The sequence below is a fragment of the Somniosus microcephalus genome, chromosome 28 (assembly GCF_052327205.1).
Source record: "Somniosus microcephalus isolate GS21.2 chromosome 28, FLI_Smic_1.0, whole genome shotgun sequence".
Classification (NCBI taxonomy): Eukaryota; Metazoa; Chordata; class Chondrichthyes; order Squaliformes; family Somniosidae; genus Somniosus; species Somniosus microcephalus.
Window position 1 is genome coordinate 48533755 of NC_141014.1, and position 12344 is coordinate 48546098.

Genomic DNA, 12344 nt, shown 5'->3' on the forward strand with positions numbered 1-12344 from the left:
CAGAAGAGCACAAACCTGGTCAAGTGACTGTTGGTGCTTGTTGATATGAAACAAAGTTCAGTTTCAGTGGGGTGACTGTAGTGAGTGACATGATGGCAGGTCCTCACTAGCTTTCTTTTTAACTGGAAGTGAAGTTCTGGGAATCCTGGTGTTGAAGCCTTGTTCACTGTGCCTAGATCTCTTTGGCTACAAGGCACTTTGGGAGGTAGTCAATGAAGCCACCTGTTATGTGGGAAATGCAGCAGCCAATTTGTGCACAGTAAGCTTGCACAAACAATGAGACTCATCAGATCATCTGTTTTGGTTGAGGGATAAATATTGGCCTGGGAATCTGGAGAGAACTCCCCTGTTCTCTGAAGTAGTGCCTTGAGATCTTTCACATCCACCTGAGGACAGACAGGGCCTCTGTTTAACATCTCATCTGAATGACAGGAAGTAGAGGAGGGACTACTTATCCAGCAGTAGAGTTTAGTTTGACTGGTCATGAAATATAATCCTGAACTGTAGTTTATAGTTTATATTTGTTGGTTGACTGTTTCATCCTGGTTCTTGGGAGGAGAAGCTGGCCAACATGTTCAGATTAGTGAAGTGAATTGCATTTTGTTAGTTAACCAATGGTATCTTCAGGATCAAGGGAGAAGCCAGGGACAGGGTACTTGTTTGGATGATCAGCCATGATCTCACTAAACGTTGGAACAGGCTCAAGGGGCCGAATGGCCTACTACTGCTCCTATCTTCTATGGTTCTATCTATTTTTGCAAGATTAAGAACTCACTAGCTAACTAGGGGTAAATATAATCTTGCATTGTATATGAAGATCTAGGTCTGATGAAGCTGTTTAAAATTCTCTCCACAGTCCTATTACTTTGACCGGGATGATGTTGCCCTGCGTCACTTTGCAGAGTTCCTCAAGGAGCAGTCACATGAGAAACACGAGGATGCTGAGAAACTGATGAAATTCCAGAATCGGCGTGGAGGCCGAATCATCTTGGAGGACGTCAAGGTTGGATTCAATAAATGAGTGGCCTTCTGTTGGGTTCCCCTTGTTTCCAATACTTTCTAAAGCAATTAGTTCCAATTTGAATCCATGGTTCTAGTGGCTTAATGCTGTCATTCTATATTCCTGTGACACATTGGTTCATGGTAACATGGATTTCTGGCTGCTTTTCACCCCTGTTTTCCTTGTGCTGTCTTGTGTCTTTTTTGTTTAATTCATTGTAAGTGAACTGTGACTTTCACCTTCAGAAACCAGAGCAGGATGAGTGGAGCAATGGTCTGGAGGTGATGCAGAGAGCTCTGCAGATGGAGAAGAATGTCAACCAGAGTCTGCTGGATCTGCACAAACTCTCCACTGGGAGCACTGACCCTCATGTAAGTGCTTGTTGGGTTTTTGGGTATGTTGGAGGTGGTGGAACCTTGCTGTCCTTGAGCCGATTCAACAATCTACATGCCCAATCGCTTTGTGTTGGGGTGTCTCCTGGGTTCTTAAGGGGGTTGGGGTGAGGATGGGACAGTTGGCCTTATGTGGACATTGAGAATAAGTGTGTCGCAGTGGTTCCAGGATCTAAGCATCTATTGTACAGGAATTACTAGATCATTTGAGCAAATTTACATCATCTCAATTACACCACTTGACTATCCTCCAGTCCAAGAGGATTAAAATCCCAACTCTAGAGGAAGTGGGGGGAGCTTGGATGTTCCTTGATATCTGCTACTGGCCATAACTAGTTTCACTTTTTGTTTCTTTTCAGTTGTGTGACTTCCTGGAGACCCACTACTTGGATGAGCAAGTGAAGATAATCAAGAAGCTTGGAGATCACATCACCAACTTGAAGAGACTGGGAGCCCCTGAGAATGGCATGGGAGAGTACTTGTTTGACAAGCACACCCTGGGGGAGAGTGACTGAAGCTTATTGTGTTCAGTACTCGTGTTTATATAATTGTGTGGGAGACCCTGTCCTTCAGGGACTGATGGGTTGTGTGACTTTGTACAAAGAGCTGTGAGACCTGGGCTCTGTAATATCAACTGTCACTAACTGTAAATAAACTGTCCAACATTGGACTGGATTTTGTCTCCTTGTAAATTTGAGTGGTTGCTTATTTTCTGATAACATTTGGTTGTCTTCAGACAAGAGCTACGCTGGGCTGTGTCCTCTGAGATGGTGTGCGTTGGTGACGTATTTCTTCCACCAGCTGCGCGGCCTCAATTACGCCACGCAGCTCCTGTTTGTGAAAGTGGGCGGCATGCGTGCCAGCCTGCGGGAGCTGCCTGTCTTCTACCAGGAACTGCTATGGGTTTGGAACTACGTCGCTTCCAGGCGGAGCTCTTTTTTTTTCCTCCCCCGCCCCTCAGGAGCAGCGGCTCTCCTTCGGGTGCCGTTGCTCAGGAATCCGCACCTTCACGACCGTGGGTTCGGGTGGCTGGCGGAGCGCAGGGCTGTGCCTGGCAAGGTGACCAGAGTCGGGGATCTGCTCGATGGCGGAGGAGCGGGCTGGATGGCGCTGGAGGAGCTGGCGCGGCGCCTGTCCTGGGCCAACGTCCGGCTCGTGGTCCAAGCCATTGAGTCGGTGAAAGTGGCACTGGGCCCCGGCTCCACTAGGTGTATCGAGGCGGCTTGAGCACGTGGGGCGATCCCGTCCGAGCTTGCCCCCGTTCGGACGGAGTTCCTAATCGGCGCCCGGCCCCGAAACTCCCCTCGGAAACCGGCTCCTCACAACTTGCGCCGTCTCGAGGAAAGACCCTCCGTGCCTTTTCATTCCGTGCGGAGGAGTTTCCTGTACGGGCTGCTCCTGCGCAGACACCACTTTGCCGTCTGCGTCTGCCATCCGGACACGCCTTGGCGTGGCGTCTTGCTGACCGGCGGTGGCGGAGGTCCCCAATGGAGGGCTCTCTACGCGGGAGTCCTCCCTTGTTCCATCGGGGACTTGGCCTGGAGGGTGTTGCACGGAGCGGTCCCGTGCAATATGGTTTTAAATAGGTTCACGGACTCCCAGGCCGCCTGCATTTTTTGCGGCCTGGAGGAGTCCGTGTTTCACGTTTACATAGAATGTGAGAGGTTGCAGCCCCTCTTTCATTACCTGAAGAGGCTGCTCCTTGATTTTTGGTTGCACTTCAGTCCCACGCTCCTGATCTACGGTCACCCTTGTGGGCCTGGCTAAAAAAAGCCATCAATTGGTCCGGGGGGTCGTTCAGCCGGATTGCCTGCCTCTCTTCCGCGGCCATGTTTGCGCCCAAGTGGCCCTGGAGATGGAGCACGCGGTGTCCGCCGGCACGCTTGAGTATTTCCGCGACCGGTGGGCGCCGCGGGGACTGGAGTGCCTCGTCAACCCGGAAAACCAAATTTTAATTTGATTTATGTTTTAGTTGAACTTTTGTTAATTTACAGTCAAATTTGTTGTTGGTCCAAACTAAAAGAGTACACTGGGCTGTGTTTACACAGAATGTGAGGTGGCAGTCCTCCTTTCATTCATTATGTGAAAGGAGCTGCTCAATTTTGGGTTGCACTTCAGTCCCACGCTCCTGATCTTCGGTCACCCAGTGTGGAGGGAGCAGGCAGATGAGAGGACCTTCTCGGAGGACTGCTCCTGGGCCTTCCCAAAAAGGCCATTAACTGGTCCAAGCAGCGGGCGGTTGAGTGTTGTTCGGCCCGCTTGCCTGCCTGTCTTCCGTGGCCATGTTTGCGCCTGGTTCTCCCTGGAGATGGAGCACGCGGTGTCGGCCAGCATGCTCGAGCCCTTCTGTGACGGGTAGGCTCCGCAGCGACTGGAATGCATCATCGACCCCAGCAACCAAATTTTAAGTTTCATTTGATGTTTTAAGTTGCAGACAATTTGGTTAAACACCCAATCTAGTCTAGTAGAATTGTCCTAATTCAAATCTGGGAGTTCCAACTGGCCTTTATGGGATTCTTTTCTTGGTGAAGATCATTTCTGTTGGTGGGGAGGGGGTGAAGAACAATACTCTCTTCATGGAGTCCCATTGGCTTAGAACCACACTGCACTAGGTTCCTACGGCTAAAGCTGCCACTTCTAAGCCTAATGGAGAGTTGGAGAATAGAGCAAGGTAACTATAGGATAAACAATTAGAGACGTGGTCACAGTGTTAGAGCTTTATCTGAGTTTTGACCTTGGGTGAAAATCTGAGGTTATTCTCAACATACCTGTATCACATGAACACGTGTGTCAGTCCACTAGTCCCACTTTTCCTTACTTCATCTTTCATTCAATAGTGTTAGACCTTTGATGTGCTTTCTTAGCCTGTTCCTTCCTGTTGATCCCACAGTGTTGTGGTCCAAACAGGAACACAAGGTATCCATGGAACCCCAGCACCGTCCTACCCTGACCAGATTGAGGGAAACCTCAGTAACTCTCATCTCAGAATGATTTACTGGACTTCCTGTTCCACCAGAGAAGATTCACCAGTCTCCTCGCCTCTTTCCATTTGTACTTTCCTTCTCGACAGTCAAACATCAAGAGAGATTAATCACTAAAACAAGTCTATAACAGATAGTCTCTTCACATCAGTGGGACAAAGTCTACACAACCAACACTACACACAGTGATTGCCAGCAACTGGGTCCAGGCAGCAGAGGGTCGTTCGGCCGACTGACTGCCGCTCTTCCGTGGCCACGTTCGTGCCCGGGTGTCCTTGGAGATGGAGCACGCGGTGAACCCGGCACGCTCGAGGCCTCCTGCGACCGGTGGGCCCCGTGGGGACTGGAGTGATTCATCACCCAGCAACCAAATTTCAACTTAATTTGTTAAGTTTCACTTAATGTTTTGAGTTTAGTTAGTCTCTTTGTTTATGGGTTGCTCAAAAAGAGTACACACAGTGATTGCCTCTCTCTTCCTGCAATCCCCCCAATCCCGTCAGCTTAACTCAAACATCCTTTCCCCGGCGGATAGACCAGACTTACCCCAGTACATGTCAAATACATGGAATGTACTCGTGCAAAAGGTCATATTTAAAACATTACAAAAAACACACATACACAGTTAACCATCATTTAAAGCTGGCATGAATCTAATAATGGGGGTGAGGCGGACCTACAAATACAAAGGGATCGGGATAAGTGGGTGGAAAATGGCATTTAATGTGGGAAAATACAAAAGAATGAGACTAGGGAAAAGAAAGACTTGCATTTCTATAGCGCCTTTTACGACCACCGGACGTCTCAAAGCACTTTACAGCCAATGAAGTACTTTTTGAAGTGTAGTCACTGTTGTAATGTAGGAAACATAGCAGCCAATTTGCACACAGCAAGCTCCCACAAACAACAATGTGATAATGACTGGATCATCTGTTTTTGTTATGTTGGTTGAGGGATTAATATTTAAAAGAAAGCACAATTTACACTTCATCTAGAGCCATCCTTTGTTTCTTAACCTGTCCCATTACCATCTCCCTTTGCCTTGAATATCTCTCAATGGCCCAGTAATTCGGGTCCAAATGCGTGAGTACGGTCTGGGTACTCACGCATCTGGCCGGTGGAAATGCCGGCGTTCAGGAAGCACCGTGCATGCGGGGAACGCCGGCACTTCCAGTCCTCTGAACGAAGGGGTTCAGAGGCACAGCGCGCGCAGCTGCACAGGCAGCACGTGCGCAGTGAAATTCCCTTTTTTTTCCCAGAGTTGCGCGTGTGTAAAGGCCTCCGATATTTACACACGGAAAAACCACACGTAAGTACTTAGTTTTTCAGGTAAGCGGTCTATTAATACAATTTAGATTTTTTTTTTTCCACAGGTTTGTAATTTTTAAGAATTTACAGTAAGGTAAGTTTAGTTTTAGCCCCGATTTTTTATAAAAATTTTTTTTTCAAATTTTAAAATTATTGTTTAAAATAGTTTTTCATAGTTATTTATGGTTCATTTAAGTATTGCAATGTTTTTTTTTAATTTTCTTTCAGGTTTAAGTCGTGTTTTGGGGCCAGCAGTTTTCATGAGTTTGACAGCTCTCACTGTCAAACTTATGAATGAACTTTTGCAACCTCCCATTGGTTGCCCAGTGCCCACGTGATCCCAGCCGGCTCATCGCACTAAGTACGCCGCTGGGTCACGCACGCACAGCGCGGCAGGACCTCAAGCTGGCCAGTCACAGGAATGTCATTGCGGGCCAGATTTCAGATGTCGGCGCGCCGGGTGAGTCCACCTTGGGGCCTTGCACGCGCGGCAATCACCCGAGCCGAATTACTGGGCCAATGTCTCTTAATCTCTCCTGCCTTCCATCCTATCACAGACCTTCCCTTTTGTTCTTTCCTCCCCTCCCCCCTTTCCCAGCCTCTTCACTTGCTTAAGAATCTGTTCCATTTCCGGCTTTTTTCCAGTTCTGACGAAAGGTCATCGACCTGAAACGTTGACTCTGTTTCTCTCTTCACAGACGCTGCCTGACCTGCCGAGTGTCTTGGTAAGTCTGTGTGTTCTAGTTATTGTTAATAAGAATCACTGCACACAGACCACAAGAGTAAATTCAACAGGTCTTTACTAGTCGGAGGTCAGGCTGAACTGCCCAATAAATCATTACACAGCACTTATATACCGGTGTGGTCACCACCGGTATTACAGTATACAGCAGCCAAGATAAAGTAGTGCATCTCTTAAAATAGTTCTCTTAAAGGTGGAACGGTTACATACACCACAATCCTCCCTTTTTAGCTTAACAGTATATATTCCCCATTAAACATAACATAATAACATATATACACAACTTCATGTAAAAACAGTTCACAGATTCAGTCTCTGAGGAGGCCTCCTGATCCGAGACGGATAACGCCTTTCAGGGGTCTCTGGTTCTCGTTGCTGGGGTGACTCATCTAGTTGATCCCCTATGGATAGGACATCATCATCAGGTATATTCACTTCTGAGGTAGATGCTTCAGGTTCACTAACTTCCTCCACGGTTGTCTCTGTCGTAACCATGGGCTCGACCCTTGTTCTCGATCCCACCAGTTGGTCAGCATGACGTCGCATTACATTTTCACCAACATCTACCGTGTACATCAGGGGTCCTTGCCTGGCCCGAATTGTTCCAGATTGCCATTTCTCGTTTTTATAGTCCCTGGCTAACACCGGTTGTCCTATTTCAAAACTCCGAGTGGGCTTGTTATTGATATGGTGGAACTGTTTGTTTTCGACTTCCCTCCGCACATTTGGTTTTAACAAGTCCAACCTGGACCGCAACCTCCTGTTATAGAACATCATGGCAGGACTTTGGTTTGTTGTTGCATGGGTGGCGTTTCGATATGCCAGTAGGAAATTGTCCACCTTGTGTTGCAGTGGAATCTGATCTTCGCTCATGGCCTTTATTGCCTTTTTGAACGTCTGCACAAACCTCTTGGCCAGCCCATTCGTAGCTGGATGATATGGGGCAGAGGTATAATGTTTCACCCCATTCTTCTTCAGGAATTTCTGGAATTCCTCTGACACGAACTGTGGTCCGTTGTCCGAACATATTTGCTCTGGCAATCCATTTCTTGCAAATATCGTTCTTAGCACCGCGATCGTCTTCTCCGAGGTAGTGGTAGTCATTTTAATCACTTCTGGCCATTTAGAATGTGCGTCCACCGCAATTAAAAACATGGAATCCATGAATGGACCAGCAAAGTCAATATGTACACATTGCCATGGGGTTGAAGGCCATTCCCATGGATGCAGCGGTGCAATTGGAGGTGCATTTTGGACTTTTTGGCACCCTGAGCAGCTTTTCGTCAGATCCTCTATCTGTTGGTCGATACCCGGCCACCACACATAAGCCCAGCAAGGCTTTTCATCTTGACTCCCCCCAGATGACCTTCATGTAGTTCTTTTAGAACTCTCTCTCTTAACTTAGGAGGGATAATCACCCTTGTTCCATACATCAATGTTCCCTGACAGATGGACAGCTGTTCTCGTCTTGCTGAGAATGCCGGTAACAGTGGATCACCATGGGCTGGCCATCCCTTTACTGTCAATTCGTAGACCCGGGCCAGTGTCGGGTCATTCCTAGTCTCCCTTTCAATATTTGCATTGGTGACAGGTAAACATTCGATGATGGTCGAGTGAAAGAACTCCACCGGGTCAACCGTCGGTGCCTCCTCCTCAGTAGGTAGTGGCAGGCGCGACAGCCCATCAGCATTACCATGCTGCTTTGTACCTTTGAATTCTATCTGATATTGATGTGCCCCTAGGAAAAGGGACCATCTCTGGAGCCTCTGTGCTGTCATCACCGAAACACCCTTCTTAGGGTTAAAAATGGATACCAACGGCTGGTGGTCTGTCAGCAGTGTAAACTTCTGGCCCTGCAGGTAATGATTAAACTTCTTTACTCCCCACACAAGGCTGAGAGCCTCCCTATCTATCTGAGCATAGTTGCGCTCAGCGGAGGTCAATGATCTGGATGCAAATGCGACTGGCCTTTCCAAGCCATTTGGCAACTTGTGTGAGAGTACTGCTCCAATACCATAAGGAGAAGCATCACAAGCTAAACGAATAGGTAGCGTTGGGTTGAAGTGAGCCAACACTTCCTCTGAGGTGATCAATGCCTTGCTTTTGCGAAAGGCCTTCTTACAGTCCTCGCTCCACTTCCACGGTACTTCTTTCTGCAAAAGAGCGTTCAGCGGGTGCAGCACCGTGATTTGGCAGAAACTTATGGTAATAGTTAATCAACCCTAGGAACGACCTCAACTGGGATAAATTTTCCGGAGCGGGAGCCTTCACAACAGCTTCGATCTTGTCAGGTGACTTGTGCAGCCCCTCCTGGTCAATGACATGACCACAGTACGAGATCCGTTTCTGAAAGAACTCACATTTCTGGCGATTAACTCGAAGTCCATATTCCTTCAATCTGGTGAGCACCAGTTTCAAATTTGCAAGGCGTTCCTCAACGTCATCTCCTGTAATCAGGATATCGTCCAAGTAACATTGAGTGCTTGGAATTCCCTGTAATACCTGCTCCATGGCCCTCTGCCAAATTGCTGGAGCCGAAGCCACTCCAAAAACCAGTCTATTATATCGATACAAGCCTCTGTGCGTGTTGATTGAGAGATACTGGCGCGACTCTTCCTCAACTTCCATCTGTAAGTACGCTTGCGCCAGGTCTATCTTGGTGAAGTGTTTCCCGCCAGACAATGAAGCAAAGATATCCTCAATCCGCGGAAGCGGATATTGCACCGTGTGAAGCACCGGATTAACCGTGATCTTGAAGTCTCCACAGATGCGGACCTTCCCCGGTTCCCCTGGCTTGTTACTCGATGAACGCTTCATGACGGGAACAATGGGCGTGGCCCACTCACTCCAGTCCACCTTAGACAGTACTCCTGAACGTTCTAGCCCTTCCAGCTCAGCTTCCACAGCAGGTCGTATCGCATAAGGTACCGGTCTGGCTTTGAAAAATTTTGGGTTTGCATGTTCTGCAATCATGATTTTTGCCGTAATTCCTCTCAGTGTTCCCAGTCCCTGTTGGAACACCTCTTTAACCTCATCCAATATTCTGGACAATCGTTCAGGTTTGACATCTTTTTTCCGGAATCTACCATTATTGCTTTTAGGGAGTGCCAGTCCATATTTATTTTCCTGATCCACTCCCGTCCCAGAAGTGGTGGACCTCCCTCAGGTAGTACATTCCTTGGTGTTCTTTGCCCTTGTGTACCACCTTGACTTTTATCTTTCCGATGGGGTATACTCTTTGCCCCGTGTATGTCTGCAATGCTATCTCCGTATCCCGTAGGGGAATATGTGTGAATAACCTTTTGTAATCTTGCTTATTCATGACCGTCAACACCGATCCGGTGTCCAATTCCATCTTCACTTGGACTCCTGCTATCTGAAGTGTGACCCAGATGGTTTGTAGGTCAGCTTCCTTACTCACATTGTGAATTCTCAGACTACCCAGTTCCTTGCTGTTGGAGTCTGAATCCGAATTCTGTTCATCCGAACTCTTCTCAGCCACCTTATGTACCTTTCTGCACTTTTCCTGCGGTGACTTTTTGTTGCTGGTCTTCTTTCCTGACCGGCATACTTTAGCTATGTGACCAAGCTTGCCACATTTTCTACATTCCTGATTTTTAAACCAGCATTGGTTCTGATCGTGTGTTGTCTTTCCACAACGATAACATTTCGCTGTACCCAAAGCCATTTGATCTACGCTGAGTACCGCTGCCTTCAGCTGCATTTCCGCAGTGCCTCTCGCTGCGGCTTCGTGCGATGCTGCAATAGTGACAGCCTTATCAAGTGTAAGATCATTCTCTTCAAGCAGCCGCTTTTGTGTTCCTTCTTTCGACAATCCACACACGAATTTGTCTCTCAGTGCCTCTGTCAGTCTTTCCCCAAACTGACAGTATTTCGCTAACTTACGCAGTTCAATTAAATACTCCGCGTTGCTTTCCTCTTTCAGTTGCGTTCTCGCATAAAATTTAAATCGTTCCGCTAACATCAGCGGTGTGGGGTTCAAATGATTTCTCAGGACAGCAACAATATTAGCGAAAGCCTGATCCGCCGGTTTAGCTGGTGATAGAAGGTGCTTCAATAGCCCGTATGTCTTCGCACCCATTGAGTTTAGTAAGGTTAGTGCTTTATCTTCATCTGATATTTTATTTGCCTTACAATAAATCTCTATGCGTTCTACATACGTGGCCCAATCTTCAACATCGGGATCGAAATCGTTGATGTTACCACGCTTAGGCATCCTCGCAATCTTCTTGAGAAACAAAAAGAATTTTTTTTTTTTTTTCAAAATGGCGGTTTCCCGCACTTGTCTTCTTCCCCCGCCTACGAAAATGGCGGCTTCCCGCATTTGGCTTTCTCCCCCGCTGGCTGTAATGGCGATTGCCGTATTGCTGCGTTCGCCCTCCCCAGCGGTTCTCAAATCGTGCCTCCCAGCCCCTCTTGCAGTCCGGTCCTTTCCCCCGGCTGCGGCTGAGTTCTCCGCGTTTTTTTTTTTTTTTAATCCCACGCCTCGCGGCCTCGGTAGCTGCCCGGCCTTTTTCCCCGGTCGCGGTCGAGCTCTCTCTCGACGCTGTTGCATCTCCCAGCCCGCTTGCAGCCCAGTCTTTTACTCTGGTTGCGTTTGCATTCACCGCGGCTCCCGTGCCTTACGCTGCCCCAGTCTCAGCGCCTCTGGCCCCGACTTCTGTCCGGCTCTTTTCCCCGGCCGTGGTCGAGTTCGCCGCCCTTATATCCTCCGTTTTTCCCTCCCCTACTTCACAGCCAACGTGGCCGACTTGCTGCTCGTCGCTGATCGGCTTACCCACCACCGTGATAGAAGGGATGATCACTGCCTGTTGCTGATGGAAGGCTTCGTGTCAGGATTCTTCCTTGCTCTTCAGACCCGAGTCTTTTCTCAGCAGGATGACGAGGGCGGATGCCTCTTCTCGACGCCCGTTAAACTGCCTTGGATATATCTCTGCCGCAGGGTAAGATCGTCATCGTCGCCACTGTTAAGTCTGTGTGTTCTAGTTATTGTTAATAAGAATCGCTGCACACAGACCACAAGAGTAAATTCAACAGGTCTTTACTAGTCGGAAGTCAGGCTGAACTGCCCAATAAATCATTACACAGCACTTATATACCGGTGTGGTCACCACCGGTATTACAGTATACAGCAGCCAAGATAAAGTAGTGCATCTCTTAAAATAGTTCTCTTAAAGGTGGAACGGTTACATACACCACATGTCTCCGGCATTTTCTGTTTTTATTTGAGGGATAAATAGGACAACCCAGCCTATCCAATCTTTCCTCATAGCTAAAATTCTTCAGCCCAGGCAACATCCTCATAAATCTCCTCTGTACCCTCTCTAGTGCAATCACATCCTTCCTGTAATGTGGTGACCAGAACTGCACGCAGTACTCTAGCTGCGGCCTAACTAGTGTTTTATACATTTCAAGCATAACCTCCCTGCTCTTATATTCTATGCCTCGGCTAATAAAGGCAAGTATCCCGTATGCCTTCTTAACCAACTTATCTACCTGTCCAGCTACCTTCAGAGATCTGTGGACATGCACTCCAAGGCCCCTCTGATCTTCTGCACTTCTCAGTGTCCTACCCTTGTGTATTCCCTTGCCTTGTTAGCCCTCCACAAATGCATGACCTCACACTTCTCCAGATTGAATTCCTTTTGCCACTGTTCTGCCCACCTGACCAGTCCATTGATATCTTCCTGCAGTCTTCAGCTTCCTTCATTATCAACCACACAGCCAATTTTTGTATCATCTGCAACCTTCTTAATCATACTTCCTACATTCAAGTCTAAATCTACGCTAGTGTCCCCTTCCTTTGGGATCCTTATTGCCTTGTCAGCCAATGACACTCATTTTTCAAAGTCATGATTGGCTCTGGGTGTCATCTCCCCCTCCTCCCTTTACTTGATTGGTGC